General features: G+C 40.7%; 1 long non-coding RNA gene across 1 annotated transcript in view; it reads right to left on the bottom strand.

Moving 5' to 3' along the window:
* LOC134406894 (uncharacterized) overlaps positions 1 to 22,553 on the bottom strand; it is a 558,830-nt gene that overhangs the window by 298,025 nt on the left and 238,252 nt on the right. Inside the window, exon 2 of the long non-coding RNA XR_010025990.1 lies at positions 10,275 to 10,445. This is a non-coding gene — a long non-coding RNA (uncharacterized LOC134406894). The remainder of the gene's footprint in view (positions 1 to 10,274; positions 10,446 to 22,553) is intronic.

The following is a 22,553-nucleotide window of genomic DNA, read 5'->3' as shown; positions in this document are numbered from 1 at the left end:
CAAGATGCATCTGCCTCTGACCCACCAAGAGATGGAATTTCTAATGACCCAGGGGAGTGGCAGGAGAATGGCTACTCTAGAACATTCACACTAGAGACAAAAGCATATAATTGATCAGGGACAAGTTACAGTAAGTAGGGAGTACTCTATTTAATGGCAACACTTGTAGCATATGCACATATAAAAGTGTGGTAAACTATAAGAATGCATTACTTCCTTTGTCCTGACCAACCAGGCTCATTCTTTGGAGGACTTCTCAGATTGTCCCATGAGTGAAGAGCAGTCACAAAGGATGCCCCTCAAGGTCATACATTCCCCAGCAGTGTAGTTGCCAATGGGAAGCCAAAGCGTGATGATGCCCAGCTACATAATTTAGCCATTTTTGTCCAAAGAGCTGTTCTAGTGCTTCACTCAGACAGCAGCCACACCAGGGGAAGCCTTCATTAGACAAGTTAAAATATACTAGCTTGTTCTTAAATAAAGCTCTGCAACTGTGAAACAATCATTGAAGGCCTGGTTGGTGACTATTCAGCTGTTGATTGTTGCAGCTATACTGGGGAGCTTCACTCAGTACCAAAAGTCCCTCTGAGCTTTTTATCTCTCTCCTTTTGTGCCTCTAATAGTCCTCAGTGTTTAAAACAAGATGTGTGGAATCAACCATTTGTCTAAAATTGGGCAGTGCTGCTTTGCAATTCAGTCTCCTTCTAAAGGATACTTTGAGAGTAGATCTCAGCCAACACCCAATGCGCACACAAATCCTTAAAGTAGGTGAGGCTCCATTTTCTTTCCAGCTGCTGCTTGCTGACTACTTGTCCAACTGGCATGTGACCATCTGTCAGCTTCTCCAGGACCAAGGGACAGTGCAAATCAAACAACTCCAGATTTCTCTAAATTCTGGCCTAGATTTTGAGGGTTACATTTTAGTGGCCTGCTTAACCCCCTGCTTGGTGCCCTCCAAATGTTTGAAATGTCACCTCTCATCAGCCCCAGTCAGTATGGCCAATGGTCCGGCTTCTGGGAGTTGTAGTTAAAACATCTGGAGGGCATCAGGTATGGGAAGGCTGCTTATCTGGATATGTTTACTGAGCAGAACACAACATTTCTAGAATTTTGCAAACTGACTGCGGGCCGAGCCTTCTCTTAGTCAACAACACACCAAAATAAATGAAAAATGAAAATGAAAAATAACCTCATCTTTCCAATAAGCACCCAAAAATCAAATTTCATTTTCTTTATGCTGTGTGATTTCTTTTAAAAAACAAAAAATATGTATATTTGTACAAAATAAGAATGATGTCTTTTTTAAAATTAACCTTCACCTCCATTTCCCCAGAGGAGTGGAAATGATGAAGAATTCTGCAAAATCCATTAACAACATTCCAAAACCTGGAATTTCTCCCAGCATATTCAGGGGATATTGAATGGTGGAGGACTGAGGTGAGCTGCTAATTCCTAAAACCCTCATTACCATTTCCCCTTCAACTTATTTCCCTCTGCATTTGAACATGCCACCACTTTCCCCATTCTAAAATAATGCACATCCTCAACCCAACTCTCCCTCTATCCACATTTCTTTCTGTTTTTGTCTCCAGACTCCTGGAGTTGCCTTGACTTTCTTAATCCAACTTATAAAAACATAGCTGATTTTATACGGATAGTGTTGTTTTTATGCTTTTTATGTTTTTAAACTTTGTACATTTGTTTTTAATGTTTACTGTTTTAAACTTTTGTAAACTGCCCAGAGAGCTTTGGCTATGGGGCAGTATATAAATGCAAATAATAATAATAATAATAATAATAATAATAATAATAATAATAATAATAATAATAATAAATTTTGACTCAGTTCAATTTTGTTTCCACCCTCTTTTCCCCACTGAAACTTTGCAGCTCCATGTGCCCTTCATAACTATTGACAATGTTGCCAGCCACCCTATTGATCAGAGACAAAACCTTGGCTTTATGTTTGATTTTCCCCTCTACTTTCCTCAGTGTATTTAGTCCATTGTGAAACAAGAACAAGAACAAAAAATGAACTCCCTCCTTCTTTGTCTCCTCTCCTTTCCCCAATGGTGAAAGCCTTACATATTCCTTTGCCAGACATTCCTCTGTTCAATATCACAACCTCCTCTGGGCTCCATTACATGCATTTGTGTGTAATGTGCAGTGCACCCTTCTCTCTCTCTCTCTCTCTCTCTCTCTCTCTCTCTCTCTCTCTCACACACACACACACACACACACACACACACACACATCATCTAGAGAGTTTTCTGCTCTTCTATTTTCCTGCCTTAATGCACCCACTTAAACTAGCATAAATAGCCATCAGACTGTTCACTGAAGACTACTGGCACAGCACTGAGGTATTTTTCTCATCCACTGTCTATGTCCATGCAGACTATGTCTGTGTGCGCACGCACGGTTATTGCTGCAGCAACAGGCAACTTGCAATATGATTGCTGAGCCATCTGGGAACTGAACAATGGATGGGAAAGTTGAGTAAAGTACCATTTAGGTATGACCAGAACCTATTGATATAAATCCATGCTTTAAGCCTAGCTAAGCTATGTTTGTGAGGGACAAGCTTCTGTGATTATTTGTAATGTTTTAAGTTCTGACTGGATAATGTTAATGTTTCATAAGTAGTTACTTTATCGTGAAATTATCATGCTGTTTGTCCTTCTAGGATGATATTGCCTAGGGTGACCATATGAAAATGAGGACAGGGCTCCTGTATTTTTAACAGTAATGTAGAAAAGGGAATTTCAGCGGGTGTCACTTGAAGAGGGGGCAATTCCCTCTTCATCACAACAGTTAAAGCTACACTAGCTATAGTAGAATGGCCAGATACAAAAGAGGGCAGGGCTTCTGCAGCTTTAACTGCTGTGATGAAGAGGGAATCTCACCAGGTGCTGCCTGCATACAAATGACACCTGCTGAAATTCCCTTTTCAAAACAACTGTTAAAGATACAGGAGCCCTGTATCCTTTTCATATAGTCACTCTAATATTGCCTGCCCTTTCTGGTAGCACTGCCTTCCCAGGTCTCAGGAATTGGGTTCATTGTTGTAGCAAAGCCAGGTCTCACAGGGACAGCTGGCAAGTTTTGTTTTTTATTAGCAGGGATGCTAACATCTTCTGCCCCTCCCCCACAGAATTCCCTGTTCCCTCTAAGCCTAGCAGCAATGCCCTGGCATAGCTAAAAGGAAAATAAATTTCCCCAGCAAGACTATATTGTTGCTTGTTGTGATGCAAAGTATATAGGGGGTAGTTTCGGCTTGAATTAAGGGTCTAATCCTATGCAGGTCTCAACAGAAAACAGGCCTACAACTCCCAGAATGCCCCATGCTGGGAGTTGTAGACCTTTTTTTCTGTTGAAACGTGCACAGAATTGCAACCTAAGTTTACAAAAGACCTGCTCCTGGTGGAGATGAAAACTGCTAGAAATTGTTTGTCAATACGGATCAACCCACTTCCCAACAACTCAGGGTCCTTGTTTAAAAACAAATCTTGGGTCGTTGCGACTTGCAAACTGGGTCAATGCCATAAAGCTGCATTCAGGTTACCTGCTGAATTTGTCCCTGCCCTGATGTCTTTAAAAAGCATTGTGAGCGATCATCAAGGCTGGGAAAGCCAAGCTTCACAAAGAAATGTGTTCATTTTTGGCAGCGCAGTTAGCCGATAGAGCGGATGAGACTGGGCACAACCAAGCCAAATGATTTACTGTGCATCCCACACAATGACATCATTGTGAAGGGCTGAGAAGACATGAACTGCATTTTTTTAATAGCTGCAGAGGCTACAGACACAAAAGCTCAAAGCAGAAGAGGCTCACAGATGGCCTGCTACTGCAGCAGGAACTTATTCAAGCTGTTAGAAAATGCTAGAGCAAAGGTGGGCTTGACTGGTCATCTATAAGCAATATTGACATTCTTTGAAGGACTTCAACAAAGGAGAAAACCTAACTCCTTACCAGGTCATCCAGGTACATCAGGGGAGGGGCAGGTTGAACCAGTTCAGAGAACCTGAGGGTTGAATTCTAGTTCAGAGAACCTGTCGGGGGGGGGGGGGGGGCTGCATTCCATTGATGGGTGGGGCCAAAGTCAAAAGGGGAGGGGCAAAACACCTGCATCTTTTAAAGATTTTACTGCCAGTCACTTTGCCTTTGGAGAGGCATTTCAACCTTTTAGAATAGGAGAAGAACTGCAGAAAAGCCAGGAACTACATGAAAAGATCAGTGGTTGGGGTGGGGGGGAAGGCCAGGGGAGGGTATGTGGCCATTTGGGGAATCCCCAGAGTGCCATATTGGAAACCCAGGAGTGCTGGTTTGGGGTTCAGCACCCCTGAGGTATAGTGTATGCATATTGACTGGAAGCCAAGGACCCAGTTCCTCTAGACATCCAGTTCTGCTTTTCTGATCCAAAGACTGATTGTACCAACCTTAGTAAATGCTACAACTACCTAGTTAGTGTGCACTTCCACACCCTCCCCGTTGTCTCCTAAATGCTAACTTGATCATAGTGAAGACAGGATAATGATATACGTTGGAAGAAAAGATCAGAGTACATTTTAAAGACCTTATACAATAGGACAAAATGGAGAATGCTGTACCATTTCTCTTCCTCTATCTTTAATGTTATGACCCTAGCACATGCCTGAATATAGCACATTGTGAAAACAGAGAAGATAAAAAGTATTAAAGTCAGTGGGTTAACGGCTGAGGTAAGAAGTCATGGAAAGCAATCATCATTTCCTTTTGCAGTTATCTCCTGGTTAATAAATTCTATAAAATTAGCTAAAAAGAATGCCACAAAAATTGTGTGTAGGTTTACTATCTTAATTATGTAGATTTTTCACAGAAGGGATTCTTTAAAAAAAAAAACACCAACCCACATACATTATAAAAAAAGCAAATATTAATTAAAACTGCATCTTGATAGTATGCTATGATGTCCTTAGTGTGTAAGATTAAATGGCATGCATTAGCTACAATCAGGCTGCCGGCTCAGGTCACTGTGGTGATTTATGAACAAGCAGCAGGAATCCAGATAGACTAATGGCTGATTACAGCAAACTCCCTTCCTCTATTTTTCTATTTCAAATCTCAGTTCGAATCATAAATGCTTCACATGGTGCATTTCAGATGAGAATATTCATCTACCCGACACCCTGCCATGCTCAGAAAACAAAATTCTCAATGTTAATTATTATTAGATATCTATGTGTACACTGAAATAAAAATCTAGAAGAGAAAGAAAGAAACACAATGCAAGCTCATTTATCCAAATTGCTTGAGGGATTATCGAAAACATTTTGGTAAGGCAAAAGCTTGAGCTACGTACACAAAGATGTTTCCACGTGAAGTTAGAATGTGAAGACACTTATTGTGTTATGTTATGATACCAGATGTTTAATACAATTCAAGATTTATTATAGGGTTTGTTTCTCTTATTGTATTGTTATAGGATTTTTTGGTAATTTTTATTCTTTACCATGTACTCTTTAAAGCAGGAAACCAGCTAGGAAGGCCATTAGACCATTAGACGACATCAGAGTTAAAGAGGTTTTAAAGAAGGATAAGGAGATTGTGGAGAAGCTGAATGAATTCTTTTCATCTATCTTCACTGCAGAAGATATAGGACGGGTACCTGTATCTGAACAGATGTTTTCAGGAAGTCTGTGGAACTGAGGCTAATAATGGAAAATGAAGTACTCAAACTTGTGGACAAACTGCAAGTTAATAAATCACCAAGCCCAGATAGAATCCATCCTAGAGTTCTTAAAGAACTCAAATGTGAAATTGCTGATCTTCCAACAAAAATATACAATATGTTCCTAAAATCAGCCTCTGTACCAGAGTGCTGGAGAATGGCCAATGGCCAATATAACACCATTTTATTTTTTATTTTTTAAAAAAGGGGATCCAGAGGGGATCTGGGAAATTAAAGGGCAGTTAACTTAACATCTATTGTGGGTAAATTGGTTGAAAGCATTATAAAAGCTAAAATTAGGAAGCATACAGAAGGATAAACCCTTCTGTCTCACTAACCTTTCAGAATTCTTTGAGAATGTCAATAAACATGTGGATGGGGGATGATCCAGTAGACATAGTTTACTTGTATGTCCAAAAGGCTTTTGTCAAAGATCCTTACCAACGATGCCTGAGCAAACTTAGCAGTCATAAGAGGAGAGGTCAGAAAGCAGGGAGAAGGAATAAATGGTAAATTCTCCTAATGGAGGGATGTAAACAGTGGGGTACCAAGCAATCTGTATTTGGACCAATCAGTGCTTTCCAAATTATTCATCTCTGTGTTTTCAACCATGTCAGTACTGAATTAGGTTTGCCACCTTCTTTTTTTGACATATTACATCGATGTAATAAGGCAAGTCACCGCATCTTGGTTTTCTCCATGGAGGGAATACCTGGACCTATTGGATATGGTTACTACAGCTGGCTAAGAATTTCAGTTCAGTTCATTTTTGATAAGAGTTTACCAATATCTGCAAAGCTCTTTATATTTTGGGGAGAAAGAAGTTAAGCTTTGAGAAATCTGAATGCGGGAGAAAGATTCACCCATCCCTGCATACAATTCAAAGTTCTGGCAGAAGTACCCAAATTACATGCCAGCCTGAGAACTGTTTTTAGGCCAATGTTCTTCAGCTTTACATCTAGAACTCCTTTGCTCCATTCAACAATGGTGCCCACATAGATTGATATCCTGAAACTATTAACCAGTAGGTGTGAATAAGTCTCTGTATCTTTTCCACAACACTTATAACACAGCTAGACAAAAACAGTCCCTATATCAGGTTAGCATACAGCATCCTTTGTTCCTCTAAGTTCTGGACCTCCATAAACTTTCCTTTCTTTTGCAAGCAGAGATTTGCATCTTTCTGATATTTGGCTCTATTTTCCCACCGGAATATTTTTTCAGACTTCTGGCATGTTTCTAGATCCATTTTTCTAGAGCTATCATCTGTCCCTTCTGTGTATCACCAACTGCTGCCTGTCTGTCCTCAGATCTTCCATATGCACCAAGTCTATTATTTAATAGTAGTTTTCCTTTGGTAGCCCAACTCTTCCTGTTTTCTTCTCATGGAAATCACATTCTTTCAATAGCTCTATTAACTACAAGGGATGGGTGACAGGCAATGTTCAAACTCACCAGGATTCTGCAAACATCAGCTCACTGCTCATCTCTACTTGTTTTGTGCTCAAGTTTACAATCACTGTTTGTTTTGTGTGAACAGGACAATTGTGCAAAAAAAAAAAAAAATCAAACATGAAAGATGCACACACACACCCAATTTACACAGTTTTCCAAGATCGTGCAAATTTCCCCCAGACACTAAAGCATGGGTGATCTAAAAGTTGTACATCTTGAGAAAGCTGCACATTTTTCAAATGCATATTGTGCAAATGCAATTTCAGAAATTTGTGAATGGGGCATTTTCAAATGATTTGCAAATTGAAACAAAATTGTCTTATGTTCCCAAACATTTGCTCAGTTATCGTTTGCTCCCTGTTACGGATTTGCCACAATTTTTCTGGTTCCCACCATAGTTTCCAACTTCATCTGTAACTATTTGCTTGATCGATATTCATGTGCCCATTTAGGTATACCTTTCAGGATGAGGAACATTCAGCACCTTTCACAGCAAAAATATTCCATTTGAGGTCCTGTTCTGATCTATGCTGCTGCAATTATCAATACCAGGCGTGTCAAACCCCATTCAGCACAAGGGCCAAACTTTATTTCGAATAAGCTCTTGGGGTTGAATCTCAGGGGCTGATGGCAAAAGGGGCAGGGCCCGAATATTTCTGCTGAAATAAGGTGACCATATGGAAAGGAGGACAAGGCTCCTGTATTTTTAACAGTTGTATTCAAAAGGGAATTTCAGCAGGTGTCATTTGTATACATACAGCACCTTGTGAAATTTCCTCTTCATCACACCAGTTAAAGCTGCAGGTGCCCTGCCCTCTTTTAAATCTGGTCACTCTAGTATAGCTCCTGCAGCTTTAACTGTTGTGATGAAGAGAGAATTTCACCAGGTGCTCCGTGCATACAAATGACACCTGCTGAAATTCCCTTTTCAATACAACTGTTAAAGATACAGGAGCCCTGTCCTCCTTTCTATATGGTCACCCTAGCTGAAAGCTCTTACTGCTAGTAACTCAGCTTCAGGAGAGCCATCTCAACCTTTTAGAATTTGGCAGTGGGTGGGGGGACCCACATAAGACAGGAAACCACCAAACAATCAGCAGTCGGGGGGGGAAAGGGTGGGACCAGGGGCAGGGGGAGTGGCCATATAGAATCATAGAATAGTAGAGTTGGAAGGGGCCTATAATTCCATTGAGTCCAACCCCCTGCTCAATGCAGGAATCCACCCTAGAACCCCAGAGGGCTGGATGGGGTCCAGAAGTGGGCCCAATTTTGCTTACGGACTTGAAGTTAAACACACCTGATTTACGCTCTTTGCTGTCTAGTATGCAGAAATATTTCTCTCTCTTTCTTAACATGGGTGGAAAAATAGGGGGGAAACCACAAGAAAAGCACTATTTTACACATACACAAAGACACACAAAGTCAAATCCTTCCTCTTTGGTTCTTTTTCCTACTCCATTACAAGGCACAACAATGTTACGTTTCATACACACCCCTTGTTTTTGTGAAAGAGCTCCAGCCGTCCCTTCTATTAAACAGCTCATCATTCTACCTCAAGAAGCCAATTTCTCCCCTCCTTAGCTCCCCAGACTCTAGGCCTTTACTATCATCCCAAACCCTTCGAAAAATAACTTTGATTTCTGTCAGATAATGATACTCAAATTCATGGGGAGAAATTGGATATATGTACTGCTTTTCCTGAGATACACTCCTGACCACTTGCCCTGCCACTCCAAGATGTGATCCTTATTCAAAAAGAAAGCATAACTATAGTCTGTGTGTGCAGCACATTTAATGCTAAAATATCGGGGGTTATTCAAAGGTCAAGACAGAAATCGTGCATGTCAGGCAAAAAAAAAGCACCTCCTGCATTCTAATTACAGGCTTGTCATTCACTCACAGGCGCTATGGTGTAGCCTTAGGGCGATTTTTTTTCCTCCTGTGGACACTAATATAAAATATCAACAAACTCCGCTGAGGGTTGAACTTTGTTCTGCATGCCATTAGACACAGGGCTAGGCAGCATTTTAAACGCATCTGCAGTTGGCTAGTTTATTTAAGCCCAAGCCAAACTAGCTAGAAATCTCCCATTGTTTATCCAGCTGCACGGTGGTCCTTATTAACTGTGCGACAAAGCAAGTGACTGGTCCAGTGAACAGGAGTGTACATTTTCAGAGCTAAGGTTAATCCTGAGTTTACCGACAAACTAAAGCCAATAACTATTGCAAATGCCTCAGTCAGTTTTGGAGCACCAAATAGCTTTTGACAATGGAAACAAGCAGAGAATGACCCCCATTTAAAATCATTTGTTTAAAGGACCAGAATAGTTACAGACGTCAGCTTCTAAGTAGGGCTACTTTGAAACATGCCATACCAATTCCCTTTTGGAACAAAAGGTCAGAAAGCAAGAAAAGGGCAGAAATTGGAAATTGTCTTCACTGCGTGAGAAACTAGGGTAAGGCTTGTAACTCAGTGGTAGTTCAATGTCTGGTGCGGTGCATGCAAAGTGGTCTGGGTTCAATCTCTGGCATCTTCCAGGAGAGCAGGGAAAGACTCTTATCTGAAACCCTAGGGAGCCACTATCAGTGGAGACAATACTGAGCTATATGACCAATGGTCTGAGTCGGTATAAGTCAGCTTTTATGTTCTATAGTGAGACCAGGATAGGGCTTCAGTTGACTAGCTGGGGCAGGATATTGGATGCCCGTCCACATTCTGGTCCAGCTCTATGACACCATAGCAGTATCGGGGATGAAAGTTTTTGTTGCACAGCACTGTGGGTTAATGTAACTGCACACACAGTTGTGACAAGGCAGAGAGCCATGGTAGGCATAGTCACCTGAGCCATGTAAGTGCATTGCCTTTCCACACCCCTAAAGCAGCAGCATACTGGGAGAACAATGGCTGCAATGAGGCTTAAAAAAAGAAAGTAGAAGGTTATTGGTTGGTTGGTTTCTTTTTCATGGACATTGCTGTTCTCCCTCAAAAGGTAACTTTCATAGTGTAATTCATCTCCACACAAAGTGGAATACCTTCAGACAAGGAGATTGGAATTCAGATAATAAACCCACCTCAAAATATGAATACTTCATGGTATGTAATGTGCTACCTGCTGCAGTTCCACGGGATGTCGGATACCACAATCGACGTGACCAAAAGTTCACAGCTCTTCCAAATTCGAGAATATAGCCCAGTGTCCACCAAAAGAACATCAGTTGCAAAGCAAAGACCAAAATCCTACAGCATCTGCATCCAGAGTGTCTTCAGATATGTGTGTATTCTGCAACCAAAAGTAGAAAAAGGAAAATAATTGAAATCTTTGTAGTTTTTGGCTGGAATGCTGACAGATGTAAATAGACTTTGTAAATAGCCTTTTTCAGATATTTGGTCAATATCGAATGAACATATAAGGTGTTGCATTACAATGCAGGCTTAACCACAAGCCATACATTTGATTGAAGTCTATGGAATGCACCAATGCATACAAGTGTACACGCAGAGGGTCCTTTCCATATGGTTGGGAATTTTTGAAGAGCAGAATCCCTGATCTCCTGGAGAGAACCATCTGCACATTTGGGCTGGGGAGAAACAGCAACTCATTCTAAAATTCATGAAGTTGACCCAGGAATTTAAGGAGAAATGAGCTGCTGAAGTAATAATGCATCCACTCTCTAAAAGTGTCTGTTTTTCTGTAGAGATTCAACTGCTGACTAGTATAATGGCAGCTTGAATTGAGTAGCAGAAGAGGCAGCCATTTTTAATGGCAGTAACCATTTCAATTTCCCCAAAAATTCAAAAAGCACTTCAGAAGAAGCCTTTCTGGGGGCAATAAAATGGGAGCCTTTCTGGGGGCAATAAAATGGCACAAAAGCCAGGAAATTACCAATCAGTGGTTGAGGGAAGGCAGTCATCTCTGGAACCCTGGAGGGCCAGATTGGGACTGAGATTCTGTACTCCTGGTCTACTTATTGAAAGGAAAGCAGACCATTCAGGGAAGGGACTGGAGCATCCCTGGGAGAGCTTGTCCCTACAAGCTCAGGCCACGATTGTATGCATAGGTGGTTTAGGAATCAATATTTTAAATAATAATAATAATAATAATAATAATAATAATAATAATAATAATAATATCTATACTTTGTTGATGTAACATTTTATATTGCAGCATCAGGAATGCTTAAGGAATGGCTGTGGTATAGTGAATTCTATACCAAAGCCAACCCAACACATAAATGGTTGTGCCTAACAAATAAATTAATCCTGGGCTACAAGAAATAGATACCAATTGAGCTAACTTATGTAAGTTGAAAAATAACCAACTAACAGCTCCTATTCATGCTTAATATGGCTTCATTCTAGGGTAATGACCCCATCATTAGCTTTTTCAGAGTATGCTTAAGCATTACTTAATAACTTAGTAAATTAAATTTTGGTCCACTTTGGGACTAAAGTGTATAGATTCAAATATGCAGAAATGCCATGACCAGAGAAGAGAAGAAAAGAGTTATTTTCTAACCCACTGCTGTGTCCCTATCTTGCTGAACTGAAACAGTAAGATGTTATTCTGAATCTACTATATTTAAGAAAACTCATTCAATACATTTCAATACAACCTCTGTTTTATTATAAGATTCCACAAAAGCTGTTTCAAAATAGGTCATTGTAAGATAGAATTTAGTCACTAAATAGCTATTGGATTTTCATTCTTTATTAGATCAAAGCACAAATGAAGTCTTTCAACTGTCTACACTTTATCTTATCAAAAGGGATGGGTTTTTTTTTTAAAAAAAATGTGTTTCTTGAAGTTAGTCTATGACAAAATCCCAGTCTTTCCTAATTATGGGTCAAATTGAGGCAGCCATATTGCAATTCTGCAAAGATGTGTTAAATAAATTTATATCTAGCATTTAAACCAAACTAATGAAGGGACTCCTCCATTGAGTGTTGTTCAAGGCATGGATTTGAGAAACAGGAATTTATTGAGTGTCTTTACAGGGCATTATATTGTCTTGTGCAACTTAAATGGTGGTAGACTAAAATGGCATAATGATACTCTGTAAAAATTTCAGTTAGTCCACTGACAATCTAAAGTAAGTGCTCACATATTCTGAGCCACCTGCTGTGACGACAGTGTTTGAAGATCTAATGCCAATTGTCAAATCAGCATCATGTTCCTAGTGTTGAGATGCTGTTTCCTGAATTCACTATGTTGACATTTGCTCTTTGTGGCAGCTGAAAACAATCTAAGCTATTCCCATTAGACTAAAAAGCAGAAATATCGTGTGGTGTCACAGCCATATGGCTAGCCAAGTTAAACAACCAACATAAAAGCTTGCAGTTTGACAAGGTCTGACATCCCTGTGTGTACAGTTCATCATTGTTATAGACCACACAGGTAATGCAGTGGAAGTCAGAACTTCAGCACACCATAAAACAATGACTGGGGAAACAAGTATACAAAATCTTCAAAACACCAGTTCCTCATTGTTTCCTTTTCTTTACAATTGCATACAGCACTTACTAATGCAAATACCTTGTCACAAACATGCCCCTTTTGGGGTATTTAATAAGTTAGGTGCATGCCATAATACCCATTCTTGGTATATAGACATTCAGCGTTTCTTTGATTTAATTAAGAAAATAATCATTCCAGCCACGTTTGCTAAACATTGTTCTAAATGTTGTAGAATTCTTCAGAATGCAGATAAAAGATCCCAGCATGTGATAAGTTACCCATACCACAGGGCTAGACTATACCATGCGTTAGCTTACAACATATGGAGAGTTTGTTTTGCAGGTAAACATTCAAAAACATGATTCTCCTATCTGCAGCCTGAAGTGCTACAGTGCCAAATTAAACTAACAGTTCTACCATAATGCTGCAGTGTTCCTGATCAGGGTTTCAGCTAGCAATATCCTCTCCAAGGTACACCATTCTATTCCCTGCCCCATTATTTGGGTTTTCTTCTCCAGCTGACAGTAGCTATTATTCTTCCCTGTTTGTCTTTGAGTTTGCCTGTGGGGATTGGTTGGTCAATGCTGTATTATTATACTGAAATCTTAGCCAGAATATAATTGAATGGAGATGAAATCTTGCCCAGAATTCAGCTGACCAGAGCAGGCTTTCAAACTATTTCACCTAAGTAGGTAAGAAACATGTTCTACTTCAGAGTTGATATGGATGCCACTTCTGGTGGAAACCATCACAGAGCTGACCAGCACACTATCGCACAAATGCCATTTAAGATTTAATTGATGAAAATGCCCAAGTTTTGGGTCTTTCACATCTCAGCTCACCCAGAGCACCTTTCAATCCTTGAAGAGAATGAGCTATCAAACTGTTCAAAGTTGGCATCCTTTAGTTCACAAAGTGTGCTACAAGGGCGCTTAGTGAAGAAGACATTTAACAAAATGACAGTTGTAAAATTGGCATTTCAGAATCTGACCCCAACAGTAACACAGGCTGTGTGAGAGGTTTTAGCTCAATTGCAGGATAAATTTAGTCCAGAGAGCCCAGAGCAAAGGAAGGAGTGCTGTTTCCATAGTTGGAAGTTTTTGGCCACAAGCTCCATATCTCGGTCCAAACCAAACAGCTAAAACACTAAATATCAAGGTTGCAATAGCAAAAAGATCTGCATACAAAATGATAGCATTAACTATCATTTAACTATTAATTAAAGGTGCAAAATAGATTTAACTCTTACATTTTCACCCCATAGCTGAAGCTCTCTGGGCCGTTTACAAAATTTAAAAACAGTGAACATTAAAGTAAATATACAAAATTTAAAACCATAAAAAACACAAAATAAAAACAAAAAAGGACAATATCTGTTTAAAACAACTATTCTGGGTAATTTGCGTAGATTTGCACTTTCACATTTACACTTGCAAAAATGCACATCATCAAGTAGCTTTATATAATTATCCCAAAGTAAAAGGGCTACTAACACAATCTGAGCAGAAGATCCATTTATTACAGATTCTGAAACAGGAAAAGGTGAGGTCTGTTGTTGCAGTGAATAAGAACATGGACTATTCTAGTCTATGATGATCAAAATGCTAGAGCAATAACAACATGTGTCAATCAATATGCAGCATGCATTATTCTTAGAGCCAGAGTTTTCCTAAATAAAATTGGTCCTGGTGTGAAATGAGACTTCAAACAATTGGATCCACTTTCTATTTACCTATGGATCAGCGGCTTACACAGGGAACATCAGTGCCTTACCCAAAAAATGCAGTCTTTGGTGACTCAGGGTGAGACAGAGAATTCCAAATGTTTGGTATGTCATCTGATTTATTAAGAATGAGAAGCAGGGTCATCAACATGGCAAGCTACCACTTTTAACAAAATGCCTCCACCAACGCCAGGTAAAGTTCTAAATGAGATATTCCAATTACCATTGTCCCTGCCCAAGGAGAGCAGCCATGAAGCAGTGATTCAATCTTTGCCTCTGGGAGCAATTTAGGGACCCCAGCTAGGCAAGGATTACATTACTATGGAAACATTTCAGCATTATATCATTAAACATGAAGCAGCTACTGGTGTCCTTTTTGAGAACTTATCTACTGAAGAGAAATATGCAATCACTGAGATATTGAATACCATCCGGGTAGGATTTTGGGCCAAAAGGGGACAAATTGAGATTAACTCAATTTGCTAACATATAGAGAAAAGCTGCTCTACTCGCATCTTACGATGTCCTAGTTAAGAACCTAAGAAGTGCCCTGATGCTGGATCAGACCAAGGGTCCATCTAGTCCAGCACTCTGTTCACACAGTGGCCAACCAGCCATCGGCCAGGGATGAACAAGCAGGACACGGTGCAACAGCACCCTCCCACATGTTCCCCAGCAACTGGTGCACACAGGCTTACTGCCTCGAATACTGGAAATAGCACACAACCATCAGGGCTAGTAGCCGTTGATAGCCTTTGCCTCCAGGAATTTATGCAACCCCCTTTTAAAGCCATCTAAATTGGTGGCCATCACTACATCTTGTAGTAGTGAGTTCCATAATTTAACTACGTTCTCTGTGAAGAAGTTTTTCCTTTTATTTGTCCTGGATCTCCCACCAATGAGCTTCATGGGATGACCCTGGGTTCTAGTATTTTGAGAGAGGGAGAAAAATGTCTCCTTATTCACATTCTCCATACCATGCATAATTTTGTACACTTCTATCATGTCTTTCTTTAGCCTCCTTTTTTCCAAGCTAAACATTACTGATAGCTTAAGGGCCCTGCAACGTAAACTTCATAACATGCAAACAAATGAGGAAGCTGAGGTGATATTAAATGAATTACCCCTCCCACAATGACCAGCAGAGTTAAGAGGCTTCCAAACTCAGGGGAAAATAGTATTGTTGCACAAGAAGTCATTCTAGGACCCGTCAGAACTAATTTTGGATTGCTGGCAAAATCAGCCTGACAAGGGCAGGATCTACACTACTGCTTTATAGTGGTATTGAAGTGCACTGACAACTGTTGGGGCCCATGAAACATCTACACCAAGCAGGGCATAATGCGATAAAAAGCAGTATGAAAGTGGTATAGGGCATGTGCCATGGGCCCCAACAGTTGTATGGGGCCCATGGCACATGCCCTATACTATACAACCCCAACTTCAATACCACTATAAAGCAGTAGTGTAGATCAAGTCTCCATATACCACTTCCATACCACTTCCATAGTGCTATATCCTGCTTGGTGTAGATCTGGACAAGGAATAAATTGTTTTTGAGATGTTATACAAACCAGGCATTCTATATCCAGGTATTAACATTGCCAAAAGGCAACTTGATAGCCAGGCTATATCATGTAAAAGCATTCTAGAAGCCTGGGTGAAAATGGAAGAGGAGAAAGATAGATGTTTTGCCAAGGATGGCCCCACTTACAAGCAAATGCCAGTGCATTTGCTTGTAAGTGCACCATTGTAAATCAATGACAAAAATTGCCTTTTTGATGGAAAGCTGCCTCTGAGCTTGAAGAATGAAACAGTTAACATGGGACCTTCTCCGCCCTCCAATGTGCCTAATTGTACAGTCAAATGTTACAGTGGAACTCTCTTTATAAAGAATTGAGAGACGTAACATAGTGATATACTTAAAACAAGTTATTCACCACCACCACCACTGTAATGGAAAGTATATCCTGAACTCTTAGATGCTCCAGTTACATTTCTCAGTTTTGGGAAATAAGCTGCAAGATCAGGGCTTCTTTGAGTACCTCTCTCAATTTCAGCTATTTGGCCTATGAGAAACCTAGATCCAAATATTAAGGTGCAAGGATTTAAAACATTTTTGGTGCCTGCAAATAAAGAGCATCCTGCTGGGTCCACGAGGGCAGAGAACCCCCTCGCGTCTGGCCCTCACAGAACCAGCATGAGAGCAGACCCATGTCTGAGCACTTGCAAGCAACTGCAACCATGGATGTGGGTTCACTTTGGGAAAGTGCGCTTTCCAGAGCTTTCAGAATGGCACAATTCACCTGGGCATGCTAATGGCACTTGCCATTTGTGGCCCTGGGGGAATTGTGCACTTTCCAGAGGCTTGGGAAAGTGTGTGTTCCTCCCGAGCCAATGGGGGCCCTTAAAGACCCTCTTAATGCAAGGGCACCTTTATGTTAAGAGGGCCTTTATGGCCCCCATTGGCGCAGTGGGGAGGGAAATGTGTGATTTGTAGAATGGAAATTGCACATCCCCCCCTACATGCTAATAGCATGCGGTTGCCACCATTAGTGCGGGGGTGGGGGAGGGTAATCATGGTGTGTGTGTTCATGGGGTTGGTCTCAGCCGAGCTCACCCATCACTACCTACGGTCCCCTAGACACTGTTAAGGTACCATAGGATTTCTCTCTAAGAAATGTTTAGAGATGGTAGCCAATCACAGTAATATTGATGAAATCAAATATCTGCTCTCTAGCACAGTTCGGCAAGCCTATGAGGATAGTTCTTTGGTCTAAGGATTTTGCCTGTTCTGTATGAACAGTGTTTTGTAAACATTTGATTTGTTTGGTATAAATTTTCTTTTTGGCTCTAACCTGTAATTAGTTGCCTAATAAACTTTATATGTATTTATATTATTGTTCTATGTGTAATTGCTTGTTCTCCATTTGGGGATTATTTTTTAATGAAAAACTGGTAAGAAATTTCTTAAATAAAGACATAGTAAATAAAGAAGTTTAGACTTCACTGAATTGTTTGGGGTTTGGTTTCTCGCCCCCTTAGGCTGTCTTTTTTAAAAAAAAAAAAAAAAAAAACACCCCATAAACTTGGGGTTTCATGAAGCATGTTGATACCTTCCATGTAGCTTCTCATTATCCCTGTTTTGGCTCCAATCCTGTTGGTACTTCCCACTTGAGTTTGATAAAGAAAGAGAATTATGATTCTGCCAGATGAGTGCAACGGCTTAAAGTACACATATCTGAAGTCTGGATCTGGTGAACTAAGCTTAGCTTTAAGGAAAGGCGTTGTGGGTTTAACAGTGGTCTAAAAATGGCATCACTTGGTACTAAACCAAATGGAATTGGATTGGCAGCTTGAACTGCTTGAATTGTTTTGGATTAATGACATTGGGGGTGGAACTTACATGACAAGTTTATGTCCTACCTCTCTTCACGTATACCTTGCATGATTACACCAATGCCTGAATAGTTATTGAATATTCATTTATATTACTTAGCTGTAGAGTCAGTATAAATCTCTATCAAAAGTGCTGAGTTTATAAGTATAGCAGGAAAGATATGGCCACCGAGGCAAATTACAATACGATATTAGAAGATAATTCATCTTAGGGGATGGAAAGAGAGAATCAGGACACAGACCAAGAGATTTGAAATAAATCAGTACATGTGCTGAGGTGCAAGTGCCTTTTCCTTCTTAGTGCACAAGATCTTATACATTTATTGTTCTAGTATGTAGTCAACGATATGCATTAAACATGGAGTTGGAAACTGAATAGTTACAAAGTCTTTTTCTGCTAAAAATAAAATAAATCTCTGCCTTCTTGAAAATCAAAATTCCTGTGTTCTTTGGCTTTCTGCAAGAGGAAGTCACAACAGAATTGTCCTGAAAGAGCCAACAGCAATGGTAATCTGAGAATCCAATTTAATGTTCACATTATACATATTGCAACATTCAGATCACCATCCCATTATCACCTGAAAAATTCAACTCTAGACTGTGCCCTGCTATATGTGTTGCACCCATGACATGTTGGGACAGTGCCATCATTGTCATGGAGGCCATGAAATCCTGAGCTGCCCTAGACAAGGTGCCCTCAGCATAAATGTTAATGTCCCCCCCCCAAAAAACCAGCAGACTGGGGGACCTCAGCATCACATCTGAGTCCACCTCTGTCAGCTCAAGTAGGAAGACTACTGGGTGGGTGAAACACCAGCAGAATCCCCAATCTGTCTTGCTGGGACAACACAAGGGGCACACTCCAGACTACTAGTCTGATGGACAGGGGCATGGAGAGAGAGATAGAACTGTTACTGACCACAGCAACCTCCCTTCCCAGCCCTCAAGTCTACTCTGATGCTGTACCAAGGAACCGGGTAGACAGAACTGGAAGAGACTAACTCTTCCCTGTTTACCAACCCAGATCTTGGTTATGCATGCCAAACACCTGCCTCACCCACTATTAAATCATGGATAAAGGATGTCTCATTATACACTGATCTAGCAATTAAAAGCAGCATTTGGAAACCTGAGAGCAATTCGTTGTGTTTTTCCATTGAATTCATTAATTAGTTCATCACTTCATTCATTTTTTTCATTTATTTCAATAGAAATAAATGAACCCATGTTCATTTGTTCATTCATTTTCACTTGCCTATAAAACAAGGATGCTTTGCCCAATTGGTCTGAAATTTAGAAGGTCAGGTGCCTATTTTTACATTTGTTTATAAAATGAAACCTAATATGAATGCTCACCCACAAAAGAATAGGGGAGAATTGTTTTGCAGGTAGCTGCTCAATAAGCACTTTTTCAAACTGACAGGAAATGATGAAGTTCATCTGCTTAGCCACAGGAACAGTTCTGAATAGGAGCTCCATTTAGTGTGGGTGCAGAACCATCCTTTAAGACCAGAGGGGAAAATAAAACATGGGGGTCAATGTGGATGGTGTAAGGCTGGAATAACAGTATTAGATTATTGTATCATCTGTTTAGTAGGGCTGTGCTCCGCTTCTCTTCGGTTCTTAGAAGCGATAGCGGAGCAGCCTGATTCGCCTCCATTACAGGCGGAGGAGAAGCGGATCAGGAGGCTAGCGTAGCATGGCGAAGAGAAGCGACCGAAAGCGAATAATTTGCTTTTACGCAAAGCGCTCCACCCACCATTTTGGATATTTTTCACATAGGATTGCATTGCGGAAAAGATTAGCATATAACTTTTTTGTTTTTCAAGCTACATCCTTGAAGCTGAATGTGCTTAGAGAGTCGTGGGTAGGGGTCATTTGTGCCTATTTTCAGTAGTTTTTGTGCTGCGGTTTGCTTGCTATAATTTTTTTAAAAAATAAGGTAAAAAAAGCGGGAGTGGGTAACTTTTTTTGAAGCGATGAGAGGCAGATTTAACTCCCAATCATAATCACCTGATGAAGCATCCTCCAATCCCAAAGTTGGAGGGGGGGATAAGCAAAATGGGATACTTAGTAACTTGGGATACTGGGAAACTTTTCTTTCTTAGTCTCTGAATGGACTTTTCCCAGTGTATTTTGAAACAGTAGCCCCACCAAATGCACAAACACAACCTTAAATCATATACTAAGCAAATAAATAACAGATAGGAAACACAGCACTGCTACCCACCCTAACCTTGGTGAACAAATGAATACATGTGGTGCAAGGGGATGAGGTCCCCTAGGGCATGTGGATGTGTCCAGTGCACTCCTGCCCTTGGAGGGTCATCAGAACCCTCCAAAGGTTAGCCAGTGAAGCTACATGCCTCTCATGAGTTGAAGTATGTGGTTGCTTCTGAAAGACTGGTACCTAGACCAGTGAAATTGGCACAGTTCCCCCTCCCCCTGGGCATGTCCACTTTCCTCTTACTGGTAAAAGACAGACATAGCCTTTTTTTTTTTTAAAAAAAAAATCTTCTTCTTATTATTTATTTATTTATTTATTTATTTATTACATTTTTATACCGCCCAATAGCCGAAGCTCTCTGGGCGGTTCTTGTGATTCAGCAACACTGCTGCTTTTAATTCCACCCCTCCTGTGTTTATTTATTTATATATTTATTACATTTATTATACACCCCATAGCCCAAGCTATGGCTTTCCCTCTTCAGTGAAGTCAGGCAGGCTTTCATTGTGGTTCAACTCCTTATTGTTGTGGTTATTATTATTAATAATAATAATAATTACTGCTATTATTAACATTATTATTATTGTTATTGTTGTTGTTGTTGTTGTTGAATAATGGCTATGATGACCATGCAGTCAATCAACTCTGAAGCAAGGCTCACAAAGCTTTACTCTTACCCTCCTAGCCTCCTAGTTATGGGATGCAAAAGAAAAGGCATCTTTCTGTGCTGTTCCTGCCTCACAGGGACGGTTTGCATTACTGGCTTTGAAACAATCCTTGGCTCACTTCCTTGTGCCCCCAGAAATGTCTGCTGCATGCCTGCCTTCCCGCCTCTGCCTGGGTGCTGTTGTTGTGGGGTATCTGCTGGGACTTACTTCTCCATAGATCTATGGCATAGTCGTACATCTCTGCCTGCCTCTCTGCCTTCCTGGTGCCAGGGAGGTGTACTAGAAGGTGGGCTTTGTGGTTCAATCCCATAAGCCTCTGGCATGCTTGCTGCCTGTCCTCCTCTATGCCCACCTCACAGGGATGGTTTGTGCGTGTCTTGCTTTGACTCAGGGAGGGTATCCTTCCATGTGATAAAAGGCAGCTGCATTGCACGCTCACCCTGTTTAAGATTTCTTGTGTGTGTGTGTGTTCATTTTTGGAAGTGTTTCACCTGAGATGAAGATCCTTATTCAGAAAAAATCTTGATTCCCCCAAATCATCTGTGCTATTGATTGCTATGGGCAAGCACTTTGCAATGGATCCCTATGGGCAGGTATGGTTTTCTTATGGGCATACTGTCCTTTGTGGGGAATTTTTCATATATTCCCCCAAAATCAGGGGATGCTTGGATTTCCTTCCAACTGGGTGTGAATCTGGATACATGGATAAGTGCTCATGGTGCTGATTTTGAGGTTTCTAACGTGAAAACTGATGGAGTTCTAGCATGGGACTTGAATTGGAGAGAGTTAAAAGGGGGGAATCACCAAAAATCAGGGCATGCTTGGATTGGCTTGAAACTTGCCATGAATGTGGATCTAGATGGCATCTGTGAGGGTGCCCACATCCAAGTTTGTATCTGTACAGATGTCAGAGTAAATTCCATTTCTGAAAATGGGGTGGGGGATTTTCAAAATTTCCCCCAAAATCAGTGGAGGCTCGGATTTCCTTCCAACTGGGTATGAAGGTGGATACATGGATAATCTCTTGTGGTACCAATTTTGAGGTTTGTAACATTAACAGAAAAAAAGTTATAGGCATTTGGATTTTAATGCAAGTCTATGGAGGAAAAAATGGAGCTCCTATTCAGATCCAGAGCTCCACAGCGAAGCGGAGCGGACCACTGGCGGATCGGCGTGAAGCAGACCCAATCCGGAAGTTGCAGATCTGGATCCGAAGCAGATCAGGGGGTCAATGCACATCCCTACTGTTAAGTATAAAAAACATTGGCTTGGATCCAGATAAGCCGTTTCATGAATGGAAGGGCTTCTTCTGTTCAATGAGGCCATTAGGCTTCCCACTGGGAGGAAGGTGGCATGAAGGTGAACTTTGCCAATTCCTCCTTTGCTCTGCAGCTCCCTGCATCACCTATCATGCCTCAGAGCCTTTCAGGAAGCTCAGGGGTCTGTAAAGGGAAGGGGGAATCGCAAAGACAGCCTTCCTCTAATATGAGCAGAGCTCTACTAAGCACAAGTCAGGGTCTAACCCATTAAGTTAAAAATTATACAGGACAGATGTCCATGACTTCATCCCAAGCTAATCACGCCCCCTCCACTACCATCACCAGCAACTGTGGGACCACTACATGCAAGCACTGTCTACTTTGCCTGTTTTCCAAAGCCATGGTGATATGCAAAATAAAAGAAAAATCTTCAGCACACTAAACCGTTTGAAATTTAAATATAGCAGCAATTGAAAGCAAATTTTGAAGGCTTCTCATGCAACCACAAAAGAAGCTTGTGCTGCTATAATTTGCATGGAATGTAAAAACACACAGAGAGACACACAAAACATCTTCTTGTTGGTTCTTCTGACACTCTGTTCTGAAAATAGCACATGTTTTCGCACCAAGTGTATTTCTCTGAAGCTGCAGCAAATC

This window comes from Elgaria multicarinata, chromosome 1, assembly GCF_023053635.1.
Source record: "Elgaria multicarinata webbii isolate HBS135686 ecotype San Diego chromosome 1, rElgMul1.1.pri, whole genome shotgun sequence".
NCBI lineage: Eukaryota > Metazoa > Chordata > Lepidosauria > Squamata > Anguidae > Elgaria > Elgaria multicarinata.
The sequence above is the reverse complement of the archived record's forward strand: the minus strand, read 5'-3'. Positions and strand labels throughout refer to the sequence as shown.